The sequence below is a fragment of the Excalfactoria chinensis genome, chromosome 1 (genome assembly GCF_039878825.1).
Source record: "Excalfactoria chinensis isolate bCotChi1 chromosome 1, bCotChi1.hap2, whole genome shotgun sequence".
In the NCBI taxonomy this organism is placed as follows: Eukaryota; Metazoa; Chordata; class Aves; order Galliformes; family Phasianidae; genus Excalfactoria; species Excalfactoria chinensis.
The window spans coordinates 74,445,432-74,470,035 of record NC_092825.1 but is presented as its reverse complement, the minus strand read 5'-3'; the positions used below and the strand labels follow the sequence as shown (position 1 = coordinate 74,470,035).

The 24,604-nt window shown below is 48.2% G+C and overlaps 2 long non-coding RNA genes across 2 annotated transcripts; both read right to left on the bottom strand.

Annotated features, from left to right (window-relative positions):
- Positions 1-1,326: 1,326 nt before the first annotated feature.
- On the bottom strand, positions 1,327-6,410 carry LOC140247279 (uncharacterized). The gene is made up of 3 exons (XR_011902628.1): positions 5,951-6,410; positions 4,882-5,090; positions 1,327-1,458 (listed from the first exon to the last, which is right to left on the bottom strand). It is a non-coding gene; the product is annotated as an uncharacterized lncRNA (long non-coding RNA).
- Positions 6,411-19,112: 12,702 nt separating this feature from the next.
- On the bottom strand, positions 19,113-21,052 carry LOC140247415 (uncharacterized). The gene is made up of 3 exons (XR_011902650.1): positions 20,874-21,052; positions 20,625-20,778; positions 19,113-19,248 (listed from the first exon to the last, which is right to left on the bottom strand). It is a non-coding gene; the product is annotated as an uncharacterized lncRNA (long non-coding RNA).
- Between the last annotated feature and the right edge of the window lie 3,552 nt (positions 21,053-24,604).

The window sequence follows — 24,604 nt, the reverse complement described above, 5'->3', positions numbered from 1 at the left end:
GTAGCTTTAATGGCGAAACTCCCAATCATAAGATAGGAGCAGAAGGAACTTCCTGATTTACTGTTTTGTTAAATACACTGTCTTCCCCGACTTCTTCATCTTTCCAAGATGGAGGCTAAAACCCACCAGCCTGCCAGCATCGCTCTCGCATGCAATTCTCTTGCCATTTCCTTATGGTTTCTTACTGTTTCCTGCCATGTGTATCCCAGCCTGAGCATGTCTATTTTTAGGCAAGTCAACTTATTTTGTACAGTATCAGCCACTCTGTGACCTTTCTCTCCCAGCCCAATGCTTTCATCCTCAGTCCCCTTCCCTCCCTTCCCCTCCCCTCCCCTCCCCTCTCCCCTCCCCTCCCCTCCCCTCCCCTCTCCTCTCCTCTCCTCTCCTCTCCTCTCCTCTCCTTCCTACTTTTCAATCCTATTCCATACTACTCTACTCTACCCTACTCTACTCTACCTTTGGAAAGAATGTAGCAGAGCAGAGATCTATCAGAACCATGTGTCATAAATGCATCAGAGAGACCTCCTTGGGAAGAGACCAGATGACAGCATTCACCTAGAAAGGGCCTTTCAGGGCTTCCACAGCAACCATCCTCACCCAGAAGATGTTATATGAGGTGAACTCTAAGGTGACAGTAATTGTAAGGAAATCTCCAGTTGGAGGTCAAATCCACCAGGCGGTGGGACCCCCACCCTGCAGCTTTCTTCTTGTCATCCAGCACTGAAGACATACGCCTACTGCTCTCCAGGAGGATGGAGTGGCTGCAAAGGGAACGGAGTGGTAGACGGAGCAGTGCTGCAGGGGTGCAGGGGTTCCAGCAGCACTTATTTGCTAAGAGGAGTTGGAGTCCTGGTGCTGCTTCCTGCTGTGCGGCACCACCATGCTCCTGGGGGTGAAGGGGCTGCCTGGGGACATGGCATCCTGGGGGCGGCTGCATCTTGCCAGCCCTCCTCCACCTGCAGTGAAGGTGCGCTGATGCAGCTGGGATGTGCTGGAGTCAGTGAGGAAGAAATGGCAGAAGCTGCCCAACAGCAAGAAGTTCTGTGTTCTGCTAAGCACAGTGTCGGCAGTCCCCAGCAAGAGGTAAAACCTCACAGTGCTCCCATCCCAGTTCTCTGTCCCCTGGGGCGCTGCTCAGAACTTCAGCCCATTTTGGTTCCCCTGCAACGGGATGAAGCTGAGGCATGGCAGAATGGTGCTGCATGGCTGGGGACTGCCATTGTGAGCGTGCAAATTCTGACACTGGATGGGTGAAACCACCAGTGCCATCCCACCTCCAGACTGCCATCCATGGTGCATAGAATAGCAATACAACTCAGATGAACAGAAATTTTTATTTTCCAGAAGTTATTGAACATACAGCAGCACCTTTGTAATTGGTTTGTCTTCTTACAGAACTTCTAAAAGGAGAAGCCACTGAAAGGACAACAGCAGTGATGTATCTTCAAGTAGTGGAACCTGTGGAAGAAAAAAGAAAAGGCCGTGGGGAGTGGGGTGATCACTCCCAACCGCCATGCGTGACGGTTGATCCACGTGGATCCACAGACTGGGGATGCCCTCCGCCTGGGGAGGGGACCCCGTGCGTGCGGTGTGACAGGGCTTAGCCCTCGAAGTTTTCGAGGGTTCCCGTGCGTGCGTGTGGGACTGGGGATGCCCTCCGCCTGGGGAGGGGGCCCCGTGCGTGCGGTGTGACAGGGCTTAGCCCTCGAAGTTTTCGAGGGTTCCCGTGCGTGCGTGTGGGACTGGGGATGCCCTCCGCCTGGGGAGGGGGCCCCGTGCGTGCGGTGTGACAGGGCTTAGCCCTCGAAGTTTTCGAGGGTTCCCGTGCGTGCGTGTGGGACTGGGGATGCCCTCCGCCTGGGGAGGGGGCCCCGTGCGTGCGGTGTGACAGGGCTTAGCCCTCGAAGTTTTCGAGGGTTCCCGTGCGTGCGTGTGGGACTGGGGATGCCCTCCGCCTGGGGAGGGGGCCCCGTGCGTGCGGTGTGACAGGGCTTAGCCCTCGAAGTTTTCGAGGGTTCCCGTGCGTGCGTGTGGGACTGGGGATGCCCTCCGCCTGGGGAGGGGGCCCCGTGCGTGCGGTGTGACAGGGCTTAGCCCTCGAAGTTTTCGAGGGTTCCCGTGCGTGCGTGTGGGACTGGGGATGCCCTCCGCCTGGGGAGGGGACCCCGTGCGTGCGGTGTGACAGGGCTTAGCCCTCGAAGTTTTCGAGGGTTCCCGTGCGTGCGTGTGGGACTGGGGATGCCCTCCTCCTGGGGAGGGGGCCCCGTGCGTGCGGTGTGACAGGGCTTAGCCCTCGAAGTTTTCGAGGGTTCCCGTGCGTGCGTGTGGGACTGGGGATGCCCTCCGCCTGGGGAGGGGGCCCCGTGCGTGCGGTGTGACAGGGCTTAGCCCTCGAAGTTTTCGAGGGTTCCCGTGCGTGCGTGTGGGACTGGGGATGCCCTCCGCCTGGGGAGGGGGGCCCCGTGCGTGCGGTGTGACAGGGCTTAGCCCTCGAAGTTTTCGAGGGTTCCCGTGCGTGCGTGTGGGACTGGGGATGCCCTCCGCCTGGGGAGGGGGCCCCGTGCGTGCGGTGTGACAGGGCTTAGCCCTCGAAGTTTTCGAGGGTTCCCGTGCGTGCGTGTGGGACTGGGGATGCCCTCCGCCTGGGGAGGGGGCCCCGTGCGTGCGGTGTGACAGGGCTTAGCCCTCGAAGTTTTCGAGGGTTCCCGTGCGTGCGTGTGGGACTGGGGATGCCCTCCGCCTGGGGAGGGGGCCCCGTGCGTGCGGTGTGACAGGGCTTAGCCCTCGAAGTTTTCGAGGGTTCCCGTGCGTGCGTGTGGGACTGGGGATGCCCTCCGCCTGGGGAGGGGGCCCCGTGCGTGCGGTGTGACAGGGCTTAGCCCTCGAAGTTTTCGAGGGTTCCCGTGCGTGCGTGTGGGACTGGGGATGCCCTCCGCCTGGGGAGGGGGCCCCGTGCGTGCGGTGTGACAGGGCTTAGCCCTCGAAGTTTTCGAGGGTTCCCGTGCATGCGTGTGGGACTGGGGATGCCCTCCGCCTGGGGAGGGGGCCCCGTGCGTGCGGTGTGACAGGGCTTAGCCCTCGAAGTTTTCGAGGGTTCCCGTGCGTGCGTGTGGGACTGGGGATGCCCTCCGCCTGGGGAGGGGGCCCCGTGCGTGCGGTGTGACAGGGCTTAGCCCTCGAAGTTTTCGAGGGTTCCCGTGCGTGCGTGTGGGACTGGGGATGCCCTCCGCCTGGGGAGGGGGCCCCGTGCGTGCGGTGTGACAGGGCTTAGCCCTCGAAGTTTTCGAGGGTTCCCGTGCGTGCGTGTGGGACTGGGGATGCCCTCCGCCTGGGGAGGGGGCCCCGTGCGTGCGGTGTGACAGGGCTTAGCCCTCGAAGTTTTCGAGGGTTCCCGTGCGTGCGTGTGGGACTGGGGATGCCCTCCGCCTGGGGAGGGGGCCCCGTGCGTGCGGTGTGACAGGGCTTAGCCCTCGAAGTTTTCGAGGGTTCCCGTGCGTGCGTGTGGGACTGGGGATGCCCTCCGCCTGGGGAGGGGGCCCCGTGCGTGCGGTGTGACAGGGCTTAGCCCTCGAAGTTTTCGAGGGTTCCCGTGCGTGCGTGTGGGACTGGGGATGCCCTCCGCCTGGGGAGGGGGCCCCGTGCGTGCGGTGTGACAGGGCTTAGCCCTCGAAGTTTTCGAGGGTTCCCGTGCGTGCGTGTGGGACTGGGGATGCCCTCCGCCTGGGGAGGGGGCCCCGTGCGTGCGGTGTGACAGGGCTTAGCCCTCGAAGTTTTCGAGGGTTCCCGTGCGTGCGTGTGGGACTGGGGATGCCCTCCGCCTGGGGAGGGGGCCCCGTGCGTGCGGTGTGACAGGGCTTAGCCCTCGAAGTTTTCGAGGGTTCCCGTGCGTGCGTGTGGGACTGGGGATGCCCTCCGCCTGGGGAGGGGGCCCCGTGCGTGCGGTGTGACAGGGCTTAGCCCTCGAAGTTTTCGAGGGTTCCCGTGCGTGCGTGTGGGACTGGGGATGCCCTCCGCCTGGGGAGGGGGCCCCGTGCGTGCGGTGTGACAGGGCTTAGCCCTCGAAGTTTTCGAGGGTTCCCGTGCGTGCGTGTGGGACTGGGGATGCCCTCCGCCTGGGGAGGGGGCCCCGTGCGTGCGGTGTGACAGGGCTTAGCCCTCGAAGTTTTCGAGGGTTCCCGTGCGTGCGTGTGGGACTGGGGATGCCCTCCGCCTGGGGAGGGGGCCCCGTGCGTGCGGTGTGACAGGGCTTAGCCCTCGAAGTTTTCGAGGGTTCCCGTGCGTGCGTGTGGGACTGGGGATGCCCTCCGCCTGGGGAGGGGGCCCCGTGCGTGCGGTGTGACAGGGCTTAGCCCTCGAAGTTTTCGAGGGTTCCCGTGCGTGCGTGTGGGACTGGGGATGCCCTCCGCCTGGGGAGGGGGCCCCGTGCGTGCGGTGTGACAGGGCTTAGCCCTCGAAGTTTTCGAGGGTTCCCGTGCGTGCGTGTGGGACTGGGGATGCCCTCCGCCTGGGGAGGGGGCCCCGTGCGTGCGGTGTGACAGGGCTTAGCCCTCGAAGTTTTCGAGGGTTCCCGTGCGTGCGTGTGGGACTGGGGATGCCCTCCGCCTGGGGAGGGGGCCCCGTGCGTGCGGTGTGACAGGGCTTAGCCCTCGAAGTTTTCGAGGGTTCCCGTGCGTGCGTGTGGGACTGGGGATGCCCTCCGCCTGGGGAGGGGGCCCCGTGCGTGCGGTGTGACAGGGCTTAGCCCTCGAAGTTTTCGAGGGTTCCCGTGCGTGCGTGTGGGACTGGGGATGCCCTCCGCCTGGGGAGGGGGCCCCGTGCGTGCGGTGTGACAGGGCTTAGCCCTCGAAGTTTTCGAGGGTTCCCGTGCGTGCGTGTGCGTACCTGGTACTTGTTGCACTTTTCATTCCTTTGGTCTTGCATTGCTGAGGTGGTCGTTTTATTCCTCACGGTCTCTCTCTGTTCATATCTTCATGGCCTTCTGCTGGCTGATGTTCATCTGGGGTTTTCCTAGGCTGAGTTTCTGGATGTCCTTGCTCTTTGTCTCCATGATCTCATTATTAACAAGCTCTCTCAGTTGCTTGTTTTTATTTCTAGGGATAAAGAGTTATTTGCTGGAGTTAGTTTTTAGCAACTTCTCTCTACTCAGGTTCTGCATCTTTCTTTTTTCTCAGCACTGACAGACTTATGGTTATGCAACTTTTACTTTATTTTGCCCATGGCTGATAAGGGTAGGGCGCTGTATAGAACTGAAATCAGGAATTAAACTGGGAGCACGCAGAGGCTTCAAAATGGGAATTTTCGTTGCAAGCCCTGGCAGTGCATTCATACCCACACAATGTGTCTGAGGAGCAGGCTGCACTGAGCAGCGCGGCACAGGCAGATCCGTTCCCCGGCACCACTGAAGAGTGAGAGAAGGGCCCCCCAGCAAGGGAGAGAAAGAAACCATCCCAGAAACTGTGGCGGGGAATTGAAAAGATCGTTTATGTAAAAGTTGTTAGAAGAATGGGGAGTGCAGACACTGGGTCAGGAATAACAAGGGGGATACAGGCCATGAAGATAAGGGTGGTTCTGCCCAAGAACATTTTGGTGATTAGATGTTCGCAGGGCAAGCTGGAACCAGTTTGGGTGGTGCCCCTCCCATGGGGTCGAAAGTTTACAGCAAGGAAGACGATGATCCCCCATCCCACGACCACCCCCACGACTCACTTCACACGCGCAAAGGGGGAGGGACTGCATGCTAATGGGGTTTCAGGAATGTGATAAATATCCACATTCCTGCAAACTAGTGATTATGTATTAGTTCAGCTCATATCTGCAGCACGCTTTCTCCATATGGTGTGCAAGTGAGGTGGAGCTATCCCCCTTGCACCAGGGTGTGTGTGCATCACTCATTAAACATACCTGCTTTATAACTACTTTCTGGTTAAGGGAGTTTGATTCCGCAACTCACCACTTCCTCTGTCGTTGAACCGCGACGGGACAAGCAGACGGGCACCGCCGAAAGCTGCCGATGGCGTTGATGACGGAGGCGCTGCCGGCACTCGGGAGGGTGGCGGAGCCCGGTGCTCCTCGGCACGAAGCGCTTTCCGCCCGCCCCGTTTCCCTACCTGGCGACGCGGCGTCGGGTCGGCTCCGGGAGCGGCTCCCGGCACTCCCGGCAGGTGGCGTCACAGCACCGCCGGGTTCGCAGCCGGCTTCGCAGCCAGCTTCATCGGGCACCGCGTCGCCGAGGCGTGCGGCGCCGCGGAAGAGGCCGCCGGCGGTACGCGAGTCCGCCCCGACCGGCCTCGGGCGTGCTTAGCGGCGTCGCGGCGAGAAAGCCGGTAGCAACGGCACCCGTTCCAACCGGCTGCGCGGCTCCCGGCGGGGCCGGAGGACGCTCGCGCGTTCACGCGTCTCCAGGGCGCGCGCAGAGCAGTGCGTTACTGCCGTCCGCACAGCTCCCGCCCGAGCCGCGCGTCGCCACGGCAACGGCTTCCTCCCCTCCTCCTCCTCCTCCTCCTCCTCCTCCTCGCGGCTCTTCTTCTTCAGCCCGACAGGCTGAAGGCTGTCGGGCTTTGCAAATGCGCCAAGAGTTTCTCACTGCGCAAAAGACTTTGGACAGAAAATGAGTTTTGCCCTCCTGTCCCCTTGGTTTAGCAATAAAACAACTTTGACGATGAGTGTTGAAATAGCAGAGTTTTTCCTTTAGAGCAAGCTGGAGAAGGACTCTTGGCGGGTACTTTGTGCAGCGTGCTTTGCTGCACCACCAGGCTGTGATTCGCAGGCTGCAGCTGAAGGTGCAGCACGCTGTGTGTGCACTGAGGGCCGTGGCACGGTGGGCACGGGTTGGGCTGGACGTGAGGGTCTGAGACGTCTTTCCCAGCCATAGTGATTCTGGGATTCTCCCGTTCTTCCTGAGGTGCAGGTTTACTCTCGGAAATAGCAAGCTATAGCACAGCGGTGGCAGAGGGCGCAGCAACACTGCTCTGTTCAAGGCTACTCTTCAAGGATGCCTTTCTGAGAGCACTCAAGCTCTCCGTTCCTTCTGAATGAGATAGCGGGCCGAGGAGGCAGGAAACCAGCATGGCTCAGCAAGGACCTCCTGGGCAAACTGGGGTCCAAGAAAGATACAGACAGGAGTGTCAGCTGGGAAGAGTGCAGGGATGCTGACTGGACTTGCAGACGTGGCATCAGGAAAGCCAAGGCACAGGCAGAACTGAACTTGGTGAGGGGCGTTACAAAGCATAAGAACACATTCTACAGGTACATTGGCCGGGAGAGGCAGGCCAAAGCGAGTGTGCCTCCTTTGGCAAACGTCAGAGGAGAGCTGGCTTCAACAGACGGGGAGAGGGCTGAGGTACTGAATGAGTTCTTTGCCTCCGTCTTCACTGGCAGCCGGGATTCTTGTATTTCTCGCGTTCCTGAGAAATCCCTAAACCTCTGGCTGGGGACTGGGGGAGTAAATCCTCCCCTCAGCCCCCACTGTAAGGGCAGAGTGAGTCCAAGACTGTCTCACAAGACTGAATGCTTGCCATGGGGCTGATGGCATGCATCCCAGGGTTCTGAAGGAGCTGGCTGAGGTGGTGCCAAGCCACTCTCTCTCATATTTGAAAAGTTGTGGCTGTCAGGTGAGGTCCCGGGTGACTGGAAAAAGTGTCACGTCACTTGCACTAATAAGTGAGGGAGCAAGGAGGATTCCGGGGAACTACAGGCCGGTGAGTGTCACCTCTGTGCCTGGGAAGATGCTGGATCAGATCCTCCTGGATGACATACCAGATCACATGAGGAATGAGCGTGTGATCCGAGAGAGCCAGCATGGCTGCACCAGGGGAAGGTTGTGCCTAAGCAATCTACTGTCCTGTGATGGGGTGACGGTACTGATAGAGAATGGAAAGAGGATGGAAATAAACTGAAATTACAGCCACACCCTTGAACCATTGGGTCTCACAGTGTTAAATAGAGATTCTCAAAAATAACAAACCATATTCCAATATACTGCTTTCACAAGTATTCTTAATATTTTTGTGATAACAAATTTTTTGCATTATTAAGATTTAAAATATTATTTCATCTTCATTTCTATTCTTGTATGTAATTTACAGTGGTGCAATTATATACTTAAAGAACTCTATAGTTAATAAACATTTGAAGACTGCTGTCCTAGACAACCTTAGGTTGTGCCTAAGCAATCTACTGTCCTGTGATGGGGTGACGGTATTGATAGAGAAAGGGAAGGCGACCAGTGTCACTTATCAGGGCTTGTGCAAGGCCTTTGATGTGGTGCCCCATCACAACCTTATCTCCAGATGGGAGAGATGTGGACTTGATGGGTGGACCACCCGGTGGATAAGGTTGAAAGGCCACAGACAAAGGGTATTGATTGTTGGTTCTGTGACCAGGTGAAGGCTGGTGCTGCATCTGATGCACAGAGTCAGATGTGAACGATCCAAATCGTTTATTACAAATTTTCATATCACTTCTCTACTTTTACAAGTTTGCTTTGCCTAGCTTTCCCATTCACCCTTTACATGTCGACAGAACATTCCACAAACTCTTCTTCAACTGTTCATGTGGGCGCTTATCCAGTCAGAGCCATTCTTTCTTCTTCTAGAGCTGTCCTTGGTTCTCGTGCTTTTTATCTTTCTCCACAGCTGCTGCTCCGTAAAGTCCTTCTTGTATTCCCACAGGCCAGTAACGAGCTGTGTCCCCCCAGGGTCTGTCTTGGGACCAGTGCTCTTTGACTTCTTTGTCAGTGCTATCGGTGATGGAACTGAGTGCACCCTCAGCAGGTTTGCTGGTGACACCAAGCTGAGTGGTGTGGTTGACACAATGGAAGGAAGGGATGCCATTCAGCACAGCTAAGTACAAGGTTTTGCACTTGGGCCAGAGGAATTGCAGGCATATAGAGAGACTGGGAGAAGCAGTTCTTGAGAGTAGCCCTGAAGAGAAGGACCTGGTAGATCCTGGTGGATGCAAAACTGAACATAAGCCAGCAGTGCGCTCTTGCAGCTCAGAAAGCCAACGGTACCCTGGGCTCCATCAGAAGAGGGGTGGCCAGCAGGGACAGGGAGGTGCCTGTCCCTCTCTGCTTTGCCCTTGTGAGGCCCCATCTGCAGTACTGTGTCCAGGTTTGGCAGATTCTTGCAGACTCTCCCAGTTGTGCTTTAGTTGTTCTGTCATAACAGCTAAATGTAGCATCAGTCTCATTCGAGCAGCCTTCAGAGAACGAACCAGAGACATCTGAATGTTAAACAAGCGTGCTGTCTCACAGACACAAGCAGCCTTGGCATGGCTGCCTGGGAAGGAGAGTGATCAGAAGAGTGATCAGAAGCACAGCACACAGCAGAAGCGCTGGATTCCAACAAACCGACTTCCTCCAGTTTTCCAAAACTGCCACAGCGCTGAGCGGGCTGCAGGAAGACAAGAGCTTCCCTGTGTGCAGTGCTGGAAATGGCACGTCTTGACCTGAGCAGGAGCCACACGAAGCAGCGGGACTGATATGCACTATGCCAAGGAATTAGTAAAAATGTAAATTTTGTTATGGTAGTGGGAAGACACAAGTGTTTCACTGCCTTGTTTGAACAGTTAGCAAAAAAATGCAGTCCCTTGTCTGCATGTATCATTGTGCACAGCTGAGACAACAAAGGTGGGAGGCAAAATGGGAGAGCAAGGGAAGTAGAAATAAAATATTCAGTGCCTTTTTATGCAGTAAAGGATAGGAATGCTTTCTGCATCGCTGTACTGGATCTGTAGAGCTTTATTTCCTACAGACCTACAATCAATTACTTACTGAATTATTCAATCTGGAACACAGGAAGTTCCGTGTTAACGCAAGAAAGAACTTAATCAGCATCGGAGTGATGGAGCACCAGATCAGGTTGCCCAGAGATGTTATGGAATCTCCTTTTCTGGAGATATTCAAGACCCATCTGGAAACCTATCTGTGTAACCTGCTGTAGGAAACCTGTCTTAGCAGAGGATTTGGACTCACTGATCTCGAGGGGTACCTTCCAACCCCTAAAGCTCTGTGATTCTGTGTGATTCTGTGTGTTCTGTGCTAGAACAACTGATTTACTCTGGGGAAAATGGAGATTATTAGCTGAATTTCAGCAAAAACCTGTGCATAAATGGCAAATGGAATCAAAAAAATGAGTGCCATGATTTAGTACCTGCATCCAAAGATGCTCTTCTTCCATTTGAATATTTGTGAGGTACCCATTAAAACTAAGGATGGAAATAAACTGAAATTACAGCCACACCTTTGAACCATTGGGTCTCACAGTGTTAAATAGAGATTCTCAAAAATAACAAACCATATTCAAGCACACTGCTTTCACAAGTATTCTTGATATTTTTGTGATAACCATTTTTTTTTTTTTGCATTATTAAGATTTAAAATATTATTTCATCTTCATTTCTATTCTTGTATGTAATTTACAGTGGTGCAATTATATACTTAAAGAACTCTATAGTTAATAAACACCTGAAGACTGCTGTCCTAGACAACCATAGATGGCATTACAGTATTTGTAACTTCTAACTAGTCAAAGAAACAGTCTTCAAGAAAATACCTCAAAGCTTTTGCTTTAAAATTTGCCTGCATACTCAACTGTACTACTTAAAAAAGTTCCTATGAATTCATTTCTGAAAGTCCTTTGTACTCATTCTTCAGTGTCCTATCCTACTTATAAGACACCCTTCTCAAGCTTTACCACTAAGCCCGAATCTGTTCAATCAAAAGAACCCTTACGATTTTTTCTTCTTATATCAGGAAAGTGTTTGAATTCACTACTACATTACATTCTGCAAGTAAGCAGAATGGTTAAAATATGCACTTTCCATACTGGGGCAAGACGCAGACTCTATTAACACTTATGCCATTTCTCCCACACAGTATTAGTTGTGTTTCTCCAGATTTCAAATCACTAAGGTGAATCTTGTATATTTTCTTTGCAGGAGAGCAGAGCAAAGTGGATGAGTGGAGCACTTTGATGAAATAATTTTAAATTTAAATTGTCTGTATGCAAATTGATTAGTCTAATTTGGGGCATTCAAAACAAGCATATAGTGACAACTATAACATTTTAAAAGCCCCTACGCAGGAGCAAAACACGATAACCCACTTTGTAATAACCATTTTAAGTTATCCGATAAAAATGAGGAGTCTCCTGTTTGGTTTCTTAACATACAACAGTCCACAGTGAATATGTCTCATCAACTCAAAAGGGATATATCAAGAAACTGTGCAATTCAGGAAGAGACTTAGGCATCAGGTATAACGTACAAGTATAGGCATTAAAAGCGAGACATCAGTTACCTGAGATCAAATCTGTGGTAAAGAAAAAAGCAAACAACAGCTCAGCTCCTCCAAAACCCTAAACATGAGTTCATTCCACAGTGTTAGGCTGTCAAGAAGTCTGGTGACATCTCCTCCTCCTCTAACAGTGCAAGGAAAATTACTCCATTTCCTGGTGATCACTGAAGATAGACGCCAGGGAAGAAAAGGAAAGAAAATGCTCACATCTTCACTCAAGGAAGTGAAAGACCTAAAAATGCTCTCCTACACAAAGTACTCTTTTCCATCTGCCTTTCCAAGGCAGAGAGATTATTAGTTATCTTGGTAATATCACTTTCAAACTACTTCCTTGCAGTTAAAACGCTTCTTTGTCATGATAAATGGGACAGGATCCCTCTGTCTTCTTCCTCTTCTGTGTAGCAGTTAGAATCTCTAACTGAAAGTCAGAAGAGGTAGCCTTATATTCTTCCAGCCAGAACAAGTAATCTATAGACAATTATGCTCCAGCATAGCAGGTACATAAAAAATAGTATCTAGAAGTGGAAATCTGTGCTTACTTCATCAATTATCTTGTTGAAATGAGATGCTAATCACTGTAATTCATACCTGTTTCATCATTTGGCTTTAGTGTGGCTGGTTTGAGAGGTGAAGCTGAACCTATATTCTTTGTTTTGTTAGGAAAAGTCAAGCGGTAGCCAAGTTCAGAATGTCTTTACTGCAAGCCTATGGCCCACCATGAGAATTCTGACTAAACAGTTGCACATGTGGAGGAAGTGGAAGGTAAGGGAAAAGGAATGAGGAGGACCATCCTGTGGACCTCCAAGTAGGTCTCCCAGTTTCTCCAAGTACGAGAGATACACACGGAGAACCTGCAATACACGTGAGCATGTGACCACAGGGAGAGACATGACCAAAAGTTACTCACTCCATCCATTCATCCATCCATCCTGACTACGTAAACTTCAGTCTTTTTAAACCACAACAGTCCTGTCCAAAAATCTGTCCTCTTCACCACAACATCCTCATGTCATTTTTCATGCGGAATCCACTTTACCAAACATAGCTCCCTTTTAGCGAAGAGCAGTGTGATCCCAAAAGGAAATAATCTTAATTTTGTTCCATCTGAAGACTATTTCTTCAGATATCATAATTGCTTTAGAGCTATCTCTGGACTCAAAGGAGAGACCTGTAGTAGATAGTGACACGGCAAGTCAGAATGTTGGCTGGAGAGGAAATGGCAGTATTGCTTCTATGTTCACGAGCTGTGACACAAATGCTTGCATATGAACTTTACTTTGAACAATATATATTTATTTATTTTAAACATTCTGCAAGGTGAAACGCAACAACAACAAAATAACAACAAGTGAATAATCACATAAATACATAAATCATAACCTTTTCTTTCTACACTAACATTTTTAACTCTGGCATCTAAAAATTGGTTACAATTTGGAAACAACCCTTTTTTTAGGAAATTAAACAGCTAATTAAGAAATTCCATTTGGAGTCATTTTCAGAGGTCTCTGAGCATACCCCATGGAAATAGGGCACTCTGAACCAGGAATCAGTTCAAGGAGAGCCCTACACCAAACAGCTTTTGTTACCTTTCTCCAGCCTCTGATATGTTACCTCAAGATAATTTGTCTTTTGGAATTTACTTTCAGCAGGAATCTCAAACTCAGGATGATCAATCTGCAGAAAAGGAGTAAAAGACAAATATCTCAGTATTGCCAGAAACACTGGAAATGGAATAAGATGTTAAAGAAATGGTTTTTGTCTCTGTGTCACAGAATATGAAATGCTAACAATTTGCTTTCCTTTTGAAAAATGTTTACTAAGCAATTTTTGCGTATCCATCACAATCTGCAGCTCATTCGCAATCTCATTACAAATCCGTGGTGACTGGAATTCAAATATAAATACTCTTAAATATTTCTCCATGAGCTGCAAAATCAACAGCATACTACGAGTATGAAACTAGTGGAAATCTGCACATCTCCAAACAGAGGAGATGAAAACAATGAATTCTTTCTTATCTGCTCACTTTTCAGAACTGTGGGTTGGTTTGTTTGTTGGGTTGTGTGTGTGTGTGTTTATGTGTAGTGAAACTAAGAAACTTAAATAAAACATTAGGAAAACGTTCTTGAGAGAAGACCGCAGGCTTAACTTGAGCAGGGCTGGATCTCATGAACTGTGTAAGTGACTCTTCACTCCCAGCGCTTCCAGATCATTCTCTGTTCTTATTTCACTCACCTGAATTACATTGGTCTTGGGATCAAAAAGACTAGGTCCCACATGCACTCTGAAAAAGGGAAAAGTGTTGTATCTGCCCATGAGAATTTGAAGAGTTTCATTCAAATCTTTTGCTTTCCCTATGCCTGTGATGTTCCATCCACCAACCTAGAGAGGAGAGAAACAGCATGACCAGTGGTGAGAAAAACAGTGGCTTGATTCATATTTACAAACTTTTTTCACCCCTACAAGCTCAGTCATTATGACAACTGAGAAACAATAAAGCAAATAGCAACAGAAGAAACTCATGAAGATTTCTACATACCTTCCTTACCTGTAATTTTCATTTAAGCAACGCAACAAACTGCAAGATGACACTGGGGCGGCTGAGGGGAGGGGCCCATGATACCTAGTTGATATTCAAGGGTTGATATTCTCCCAGGCTCAAAACACTTCATCTCAGTGAATTGTAAGTCAGGCAGAAAATGCCAGGTGGCTTATGTGGACGAACAAGGAGCTTCTGTCCAAACTCAAACACAAAAAGGAAGCCTGCAGAGAATGGAAGCAATGGCAGATAGCCTGGGGGGCACTGTCTAAGTATGGAGGAATAAAGCCCTAATTCTAACTAAAGGAGTCGAATTTGGCCAGGGATATCAAAGACAACATAAAGGGCTTCTGTAAATATATCAATAACAAAGCGATTTTACTAGCAAGACTGACCTTCAGGAAATCTAGGTACCAGAGACTATGAGGAAAGGCAAGGAAGATGTACGCTTGGTGGAAGAGAAACAGATCAGGGAATACTCAGGCAAACTGGATATATAGAAGTCCACAGGTCCTGATGGGATGCACCCATGAGTGCTGTGGGACCTGGAAGACATTATTATGAGATCATTCTCAGTAATCTTTGACTGATCGTGTAGACTGAGAAAAGTGCCAGAGTATTGGAGGAAAGCAAATGTCACTCCTGTCTTCAGGGAGAGTAAGGAAGAAGACTTAAGGAATTGCAGGTTGATCGCCTTCACCTCAGTCTCTGGGAAGGTGATGGAGCTCCTAATCCTGGAAAACACTTTGAGGCACATGAAGAAGAAAATTATCAGGAATAGCTAGCACAGCTTCACCAAGAGGAAGTCATGCTTGACCAACAAGATAAGGTTCCCTAATGAAACGTTTGGCCTAGTAACAGAGGGGAGAGTCATGAATATCATCTTCCTGGACTTCAGTAAAGCTTTTTGACTCTGTCTCCTACATGAACTTCATAGTCAAGATATGAATGAATGAGCTGAATGTGCAGACAAGCGAAGTGGATTGAATAAAAATTGGATGAACAGCTGGATCCAAAGTTGCAAAGTCTAGTTGGAGGCCAGTAAATACCAACATAGCCCAGTCATTCTTTCTGCGTGCAGCCTGTTCATTGTCTTCATTAACAGTATGGATTATGGAGGAGAGCATAACTTCAGCCAATTTGCAGATGACACCAAAGTGGGAGCAGAGGCTGATTCACCAGAGGGTCATCCAGAGGGACCTGGTCAATCTGGAGAAATGGGCTCACAGGAACCTCATGAAGTTCAGCAAGGGGGAGTGCAAAATTCTGCATGTGGAGAACAGCTCTAAGCACCAGTATATCACAAGGGCCACCCAGCGGAAAATCTGTCTGGCAGAAAATGACCTGGGAGTTCTGATGGTCACCAAGCTGAGCAGGAACTAGTGATGTGCCTTTACGGCAAAGAAGGCTAATGGCATCCTAGGCAGAATTAGGAAAAGTACTGCCAGCAGGTCAAGAGAATTGTCTTTCCCTCTTCTCAGCACTAGTGAAGCCACACCTGAAGTACTGTGTGCTGTTCTGGGCTCTAAAATGCAAGAGAGACTTGAACTAATGGAGAGAGTCCAGAGAAGGGCCACAAAAATGGTTAAGGGATGCTAGCTTCCTACAAGAAAAGGCTGAGAGAGATGGGACTGTCCAGTGTGGAAAAGAGAAGGCTCAGAACAGATCTTTTCAACGTGTATAGATGTATCAAAAGGCGCAAGAAGGATGGAATCAGGCTCTTCATTTGTGCCCAATGATAGGACAAGAGGCAATGAGCACACACGAAAATACAAGAGATTCTGTATGAACAGCAGGAAGCATTGTGTGGTTTACTGGCCACTGGCATATGTTGCCCAGAGAGGTTGTGGGGTCTGTCTCCTTGGATACACTCAAAAGTCGTCTAGACATGGTCCTGGGTGATGGCTCTAGATGGAGCCTTGCTTGAACAGGAGCTTGGATAAGACAATTTCCAGAGGTACCTTCTAGCCTCAACCATGCTGCCATTCTGTAACACAGCAAAAATGTGTTATAATTATCAGCAGAATGGTGTAAAGGAAAAACAAAAAGGGAAAAAAAAAAATTGCAAAGGAGAGAGGAAAGAGGGCACATTTCTCTAAAGTTATTCATTTTAACAAAAAACGTCAGGGATGTAGGGTCATCCCTCCTCCCTGACAAGCAGATACACAGGTTGGCCTGAAGTCATTTTCCTCCAGCTGGTAAGAGTTCTGCGTCTTCCTTGGAGACGGCATAAATGTGACTTGCTAACAGAAAGATTTATGTGCCTTATGATCAGAAAGCCAAATCCTTAAACAACATTCAAAGATTTCTCTCCCAGAAGTTGGTCTGTCATCCTTGAGTTTATTTCAGATGCTAGCAAAATTCTGTCATATAGGATCATATAGCCTGAACATCACCCTTTCCTATCCCTCACAAGAGTCATCTTTTGGAAAGAGAGGAAGTAGCACAAACATTCACCTGATTTATGAGGTCCTTCAATATTTAATTTCCTTGGGATTCTGTCCTTTGGGTATCCACGCATGAACGATAGAACTGGATTGCTTTTTCCTTAGCCGAGCCTCTTGTTTCAAAGTGTGGGGTCTCTGAGGGGAAAAAAAATAGACGAAAAACTACAAAGGAGGTAATAAAGATGGGCACTATTAGACCAAAAGAAATTCTTAAGAGAACATCATATTTCCCTTTAATTCAGACCAATTTAGTAAACACATCCACACTTCTCCGAGTAACCCAAAGCAAGAGACCTAGTGTTTGCCAGGACTCTTCCTGAGACCAAATACACGAGTTTCTCTGCATGGAAACTGACAACAACATCATGATGGTGCATATGTAGGCTTTGGTCTCATATTGAATCAGGACATAGCCAGAATGCACATTCAGACATGCGCAGCAAAAAGCATCTACTTTTAGAAGGCAGTAAGAAGATGATCCATTTTCCTGAGTTTTAAAGTGTGAATTCCATCTGTTACACTTGGAGAGAAGAACTAAAATGTTTGAAAACTAAGTATTTTAATACGACTTCTCAGGTGTAAATCTGCACGTGCTACAATAGAAGAATGAAAACAAAACAAAACAAAACAAACAAACAAACAAACAAACACTGGACTTAGTTCCTGATAGGAATGGTTGTGCACTCAGTTACTGATATTCTCATCTCTGACTGAGGAAGATCACAGTATCACAGTATTGTGCGAGTTGGAAGGGACCTTAGAGATCATCGAGTCCAACTCCCAGGATTCAAGCCCTTCTGTGTAGGAGAGCAGCATTTCTGCCACTTGCGCCACAGGGAGGATTCGAACCCTGGGCCTCCAGTGTTGCAAGCAGCATCTTATACCACTGCGGCACCGGAGGCACACAAGATGCTGAAGGTACCACACTAACCACTTCTTCCTACCTAAAAGCCTTTTCAGTATCAGCTGGTTTTCTTCCAACAGCACATCAGAGCTGTTTCGTGATACTTCTGTGCTTGAGTGCTTGCCTTCCCAGCTGCCACAAGCATATTTGTAGAAATCCTCACAGGGCTCTACAGTGTCATTCCTCGAATTCAGGAGTCTGGCCAAGAGTGCAAGACTCGGTTCAACATCACATGATCCTGGGTAGGAAGGTAAACGAGAGAACTGAGCAGTGACATTGAAGAATGAAGACAACACATTCAACAACGAAAAGAAAAGGAAGGGAAAGGAAGGGAAGGGAAGGGAAGGGAAGGGAAGGGAAGGGAAGGGAGAGGAGAGGAGAGGAGAGGAGAGGAGAGGAGAGGAGAGGAGAGGAGAGGAGAGGAGAGGAGAGGAGAGGAGAGGAGAGGAGAGGAGAGGAGAGGAGAGGAGAGGAGAGGAGAGGAGAGGAGAGGAGAGGAGAGGAGAGGAGAGGAGAGGAGAGGAGAGGAGAGGAGAGAGGAATCTTATAATAAGATTTATTTTTTATACAAGCTGCATTGCTCACTGAGAACTGTTTCATATCTTGTAAGATTTTGCTGAAGATGCAGTAGCATACACCCTGCCTTTGACTTCACACCAAGGCTGCCTTTGCACTTTGCAAGGGAGATTCTTTAGGTATGAGACAGGTAGTCAGTCTAGAGGTGGTGCCCTCTAGATGTTCTATCTCGGCAGCCGCAGGTTGGATTACTCCACCTTTCCTCTGGTTCCTCTGAAACAGCATGCACTGATCTGACCAAACGATAACCAAGAAACTACTGGTGATGTTAACACACAGAGCAAAAGGAGGACATAGCACAGAGCAGGTAAGGAGAAAAGGTTAATACACACAGGGAGACATTCAAGCATGGGAAACAAACATTTCTTGGTAATGACGCCTGATAAAACAGGACAAAACCTTGCTAGTGTATCTTGCTTTGATTAAAAACCTCCTTTACCTAAAATACTGTGAACCCCTGGCTGTATGTTCTCATTTTGTGTCAGAGTGTCTTGTATCAAATAAGATCAGCTGCATCATTAAATAAAACCACTTACAAATCAAAGCAAGATTTTCATACTATGGTTTCAACTGTTAACGTGGAAGAAGGTATGCGGAGTGGAAATAGACACGATCAAAACTAACAATTGTTTCCTTAGTTTCTGTAGTGAAACATACATGCGGAAGTTGAAGAAAAAAGCCGGATGAAGAGTCAGGAGTGCTTATTTTGGAGTAGGAGATACGTGTATTCACCAATATAAACACAGCTGCAATATTTAGCCATCTATAGACGTAAGCATTTGTGTAGACTATTCTGCAGATAGCTTTTTAGTGAACTGGAAAGATAACTGGCTATTCCTGGCCTCTCCTCACAGCTTCCCCACTGCATAGGAGAATATGAGTTTTCTCTACATAAATGCAGTTTTTGGTACTAGAAAACTGGAACTAGGCTTATTAAATCAGGGATGGAAAAGTAGAAGAGAAGCTCTAAATCTCATATTCAGACCCACTTTCCTGGAGTTGACTACAGATGGAGCAGGGTCAGAGAAGCTGGAAGTCAGGACGCTGAAATTCAAGAACTGTTTGACAACAGAATGCTGCTCTCTCACAAAGCTGGGCCCAGGCTTATCAAATGGCAGTCAGAGAAGGACAAGCATGGGGATATCTCCCTACTATCACACCAGGAGGAGGCAGAACAGTCTACCTGCTTTACAGATGGTACTTTTTTATGCTTCTTTGTCTTTCTGAATGTCTTACCCTCACACAGATACTGAGCATAATAGTCAACGGAGGCAGACTGAGGAACAGATCTTACAAACAGGGTGGGTAAGGAACCAGGGAAAAGGATATTCCACATTATACCTAGAGCACAAGTCATCATGATGTAGGTGACGAGTAATGCAAAACCAAGGAGAGTACTGAAAAGAAGCGCACACAGAAGTAGGCTTTTCTCCTGAAGGCATCGTTCTTTCTTTGTACCTGTCCCCAGCTCCTGGTCACTGCTCTGAAGAGAACAAAAAAAAGGAGACATACAGAAAGATATGAAGAAAGGACAACTCGATACATTTAGCACTGGTCATACACCATGCCTTCTCACTACACTCCTAGAAACTCACTTCTGACTAGAGTCAAGTAGCGTACAAGGAGTAAATCTAGTAGTCCAAATGCTGAGGGAAGTGTCAGTTTGAGATTCTCCCATGCCAGTGCTAGGGGCTGGCTTGTGCTGCCCCACCGCAGCCCTCACTCAGCTCCCCGAACTTGAGTCTGGCTCTCTGGTGAAGTAAAGCTGTCTGAGAAATCTTGATATGCCTTGGAGCCGTTTGAGCTAGAAGAAATCTTGCTCACACAATACCACGGAGTGCCCAGAATGGGAGCAGCCTTCTATAGTTTTCATGCATGATCTCCCTCTGAGCTTTGCAGCAGCAGCAGCATTGAAACCACATCTATGGCTTTCCAAATACCATGATTTGCACCCTGACCTACAGACTTGATTTGACAGATTTCACCTGGAATCTGTCTTCTCACAGTGGACTTGCCTGGTGGTCTTGACTGTTGGTTCCCCCAGGCTCCTGTCACCAGACCTGCTTTACCCTCCACATTGCTGTACAGGGGGTTTGCAGCTCTTGCTGGCAAGGCCATTACTTCTTGCCTGCCTCTATGATTCTCAGCTTCCAGATTCCTTCCTTGTTTGCCTGGGCTGCTCCCTTACATGCATCAGCTAAAGATTATGTTCAAACACGTTTGTCACCATGCTTAAAAAACAAACAAACAAACAAACAAAAACAAAGAATAAAAAAAGGCTGTTGTCCAGTATCTTTTAAATGTCCATTCACTTGGTCATTAACATTAACATAACCTGTCAAAAACAATGTCATCTTGACATCCTGTAAACTTATTACAAAGCTTGTACTGCTTTTGTACCTGGGTAATACAATGCTGCTGACTTCTTAGGGTAATAAAACACCGAGCTTTTGCTTTCCAAATACAGACTAAGGCAGAGAAGTGAGCACCAAACAGCTTTACTCAGCTGAAAAGGGAAAAGGGTTGCTATTCTGCAATGTGTAAGCTCTTACCCCTTGGCACTCAGGAAAGAGTGAGTTATTTACATTTGCTGTGCTCCTGAATTATCTGTTGCAACAGCCTTGTTGATTTTCACATTGAAAATTGTGGCCACCTTCTGTAAAATCATTCCCATGTTGCAGTTCTCTGTTCTCTGAATGCAGCCTTAGAACGGCAACAGGAAGAGCCAGAAACCCTAAATCCCCACATGCTGTGAGACACGGGCATACAAAGTTCACAAACCCCATTGCCCGAATCCTCTTGGCCGGTAATATGAAGAATCAGAGCTGTGAGCAAAAAAGAAAGGCAACCCTTCCTTACCTCTGGAACAGTCTTCATTTCTGTCACTGCGCAGGCTTTGCCGCTGTGGCTGCCGCAGCTGGAAACTACGTCTACTTGTTTCCTACCAGCTTTCTGTGCTCAAGGCACTCTGCTGAGTTTAGAGGCAATCTCCTCTTCCCAGCTTGGCTGCTTGCTGTGGGGAGAAGAGCGAGAAAAGCTCTGAGAAAAACACCCTTGAAGGAAATGGGAGGGAGGGAAACTGGTGCATTTCTGCAGTTCTCCACCCACCTTCTCTGCCAGAAAATCAGCTGCATCGTTCCCGTCTGCAGTTCCTTGTGATCACGGGTCTTGCTGGTTGTCAGGCTTTCTGGGTTGGTGGGTTTGTTGGACAAAGTAGGTGTTTCTGTGTCTCCCCTCAGCTACTTGCTTCTTTTCTCCCCAATGGCCTTGCTGTCCTGCCTGCCCATTGAGCCTGCTTTGGCCTGATATTTTCCCTGCTACCAGCCTGCTTCAACCTGATGTCCCATGGACTAGTGGCCTCTGCTCTATAGCAAGATACTGCGGGTTATGGATAGCACTGCTCCTCCTCTTCCAACAGAAGGGCCAATGTACTGACTTGGATTTTGCTCTCTCTGATCTGCGTCCAGCAGCCCATTCAAGCGGTGAACACAGTCCCAGGTTCTTTTTCCTTATTATTATCTTGAACTGAAATGCACGAAAACTACATCAATTGTTGACTCTGTTTATGCTGCTTCTCAGGTGATGGCAGTCTTTGTGTCTTTGCTTCCGGAAGCGTATATATTGGAAAGATTGAGGACTGCTTCTTTACTTCAAAAAGTAAGGAGGAGAATCACTTCCCCGAGACATTAAAAACAGAGCAGTGGGAGCTGGCAGCTGAGACATGATGACATGGAAGCTGGGATTTGACGGGGATGGTCAGAGCAGTTTGGTATCTGCTTCCAAAAAGACTAAAACAAGCAGAACGCCAGGACAGAGCTGTTTACCTCCCTGTCTTGCGGGTTGCTCAGGGGAATGGAGTATATTGGTTGACCGGTTTAAAAAGAGATACCTGACATCCAGAATTTCCCAAAACTTAGATCCTTCCTAAAATCCAGGTCTTCCTACCTCTACCAATCTGATTGTTCTCCCTACTGTGGCAGTTCATGCAGCATTTTTCAACATCTCACCGTGGTTATTCTGTCACAAAATACTTATGTGGCTGAAACAAGTGACTTATTCCTAGTTCTTTCTACCTCTGTGCTCACTGGTGATTACATACTTCCACATTTGCTAATCAGCTCTAAATACTGTGGGGGAAAAAGGCATGCTGTAAAAACTGTCTTTGTTAAGCTTTCTTTCCTTGCGTCTTGTTATCTCCCTTCAGCTTTATCTCAGACCCCAGTTTGGTATTCTTGTGTATATAGTTGAGGTGTGAGTGCTGGAAGTTCTAAGACACTGTTTGGATAGTCTTTCAGCAGCATTTTGGTAGTTTTGCTCTTGCATCACTGGAATGAGAATTACTGTGATTCAAATTGTCCAAAAGATTCAGAGATGCTTTGTTCATTGTGGCCTAAGTTAATTTACAGGCAGTCAGATCCCAAAGACTTGTGCAAACTGAGAATAGGTAACAAAATGCAGCCCTTGTGATCCTTTTTTTCAAAACAGTTGGATTCTATTTTGCTTTTCTGCTACTTTTGCCTTTGTACATTTACTCCATCTTTTCTCACAATGGCTACAGTTCTATTACTCTCTCACAAACATTTTTCCATGGTTCCATTTCTAGTATAGGCAAAGAAGTGGTATGAATATGTGTGTAGAGTCTTGGCTAGGTCTAACTGCAAGGAATCTTACAGTGGAGATAGTTTAAAGAACTGATAGCACAAAATGTTTCACAGCAATATGCACTTAATTAATTTGTGTTCTGCATGTGTCTTAACTCTTCCATCTTCCTAATGAGAGCATCTAACATCTCCCAGGCTTTAAGTAGTGAGGGTACCATAACATTTACTTTCTCCTTGTAAGTTTTATAAAATATCTGGACAAGAGAAGGAGAGGAGAGGAGAGGAGAGGAGAGGAGAGGAGAGGAGAGGAGAGGAGAGGAGAGGAGAGGAGAGGAGAGGAGAGGAGAGGAGAGGAGAGGAGAGGAGAGGAGAGGAGAGGAGAGGGAGAGGAGAGGAGAGGAGAGGAGAGGAGAGGAGAGGAGAGGAGAGGAGAAAGTCAGCAATTCTGTCACAGAGCAAAAAGCTAGAGGTCTTCTGACTAACTTGTGAACTCTGAAGAGCAGAGCTGTCATCCGTGCTGTATAGATAAGAAGGGAATCTGTTGATAAGGATTACCTGTGACGTCATTCCAACATGTACTGCCAATCCCTCTTCCTGCCTCAGCAGTTAGAAAAAGTTTACAGAGAAACATTTGTCTTTACTTTCAGTAGTTGATAAGAGTGTCTTCAAATAAACGCTACCAGGAAACAACAACTTCACTATGTAAAAGCACCACCTTGCTGTATACATGACTACATATTTAGCTCACTAGATTCACAGAGTTGTAGAGGTTGTATATTCAATCAAACATGCATGCAAACATTCAGTCTCCTCTAAGACAGACTTTTCTCAAAGCTCAAATGCATATAGAGACATTCTACTGTCCTGTGGCACCTGATAGAGTGAAGACTTCCCTATTCAACTGATAGTGTGGAAAATAGAAGGGTTGCTTCCGTGGCTTACTGCCGCCAGACGAATGTGCTCTTTGTCCCTACCCTGAGTTTGCTGGATGCAAGAAAGTCTGCCTGAAAGGGCACGTAACTACAGTGTCTGAATTACTCAGCATCACCTAATGACCACAGAGAAGCAATTTTTTTGTGAAGTGAGAGTCAAATCATTTTGGATAAAATTCTTGGTAAAAATTCTCTCAGAACACAGGCAGAAATAGCGTACCATATGCAATAAATCCACATTCTCTGCAAAGAAAGACAAGGATTTTGGAGTAAATTGAAGCTTTAACCTCTTGATTCTCTCCATACACATTCTACTTTTCTACTGAACTGTTTAACAAATGCTGTTACAGCAGAATGTTACTCAGGAGTCTGTTCTCCAGTGGAAATCACAAACAGTTTCAGCTGCAGTAATGCTGATATGATTTGTAATGACAGAGGAGAGGAAACATCACCTTCTGTCTGCATTGTCTATAATAACGTAAGGAAAAGACTGAGGCATTTCATGTGGTGTTTTTTTCTTGGTTTGGGGGAGGGGAGAGGGGGGGTTGTAGTTGTTGTTTGTTTGTTTTCGGCCTCGGTTTTTAACAGGGATAGTTTTTACTCTGCTGAGTCCTCTGAATTAGAGGACCGTGACCAGCAGAGCAGTGACTTCCCAACCGTGGCCACAGAAATTGTCAAGAAACAGTTGTGTGAGCTCAGTGTTTCTAAGTCTATAGGGCTTGATGTGATTCATACTGGAGTGCTGAAGGATTCATAGACGTTGTAGCTGGACCCTTCCCAACACTTTGCCAGAGGTGGTGGGAGGCCACTGCTGGCTTGAACCTAGATAGTGTTACACTGATCAACAATAAGGGAGGAGAGAATACCCAGAAAACAGACCTGCTAGTCTAACCTCAGTCCCTGGAAAAGTTAAGAATATTATCTGCTACTGGAGGATACTTGTAGAACAAAACCTTACCCAGGCATAGTCAACGGGCGTTCATGAAGGGACTGTCCTGCCTTGGTAATTTTATCTCCCATCCTAAGGTCTCTGGCTTAGTGGATGTAGAGAAGGCAGTGAATGTAATCTTTCTGGATTTTATTAAGACATTTGATAACTTCTCTCCCAGCATCCTTCTGTACAAACTGTTCAACTATGAGCCAGCAACGTGCCCTGACAGCCAAAAGGACAAACAGTATTTTGGGGTATGTTAAACAAAGCACAGCCAGCTGTGGGTGGCAATTCTTCTGCTATATTTAGTGCCAGTGCAACCTCATCTGAAATACCATGTGCAGTTTTGTGCTCCACAATAGAGAGGGAATGTTA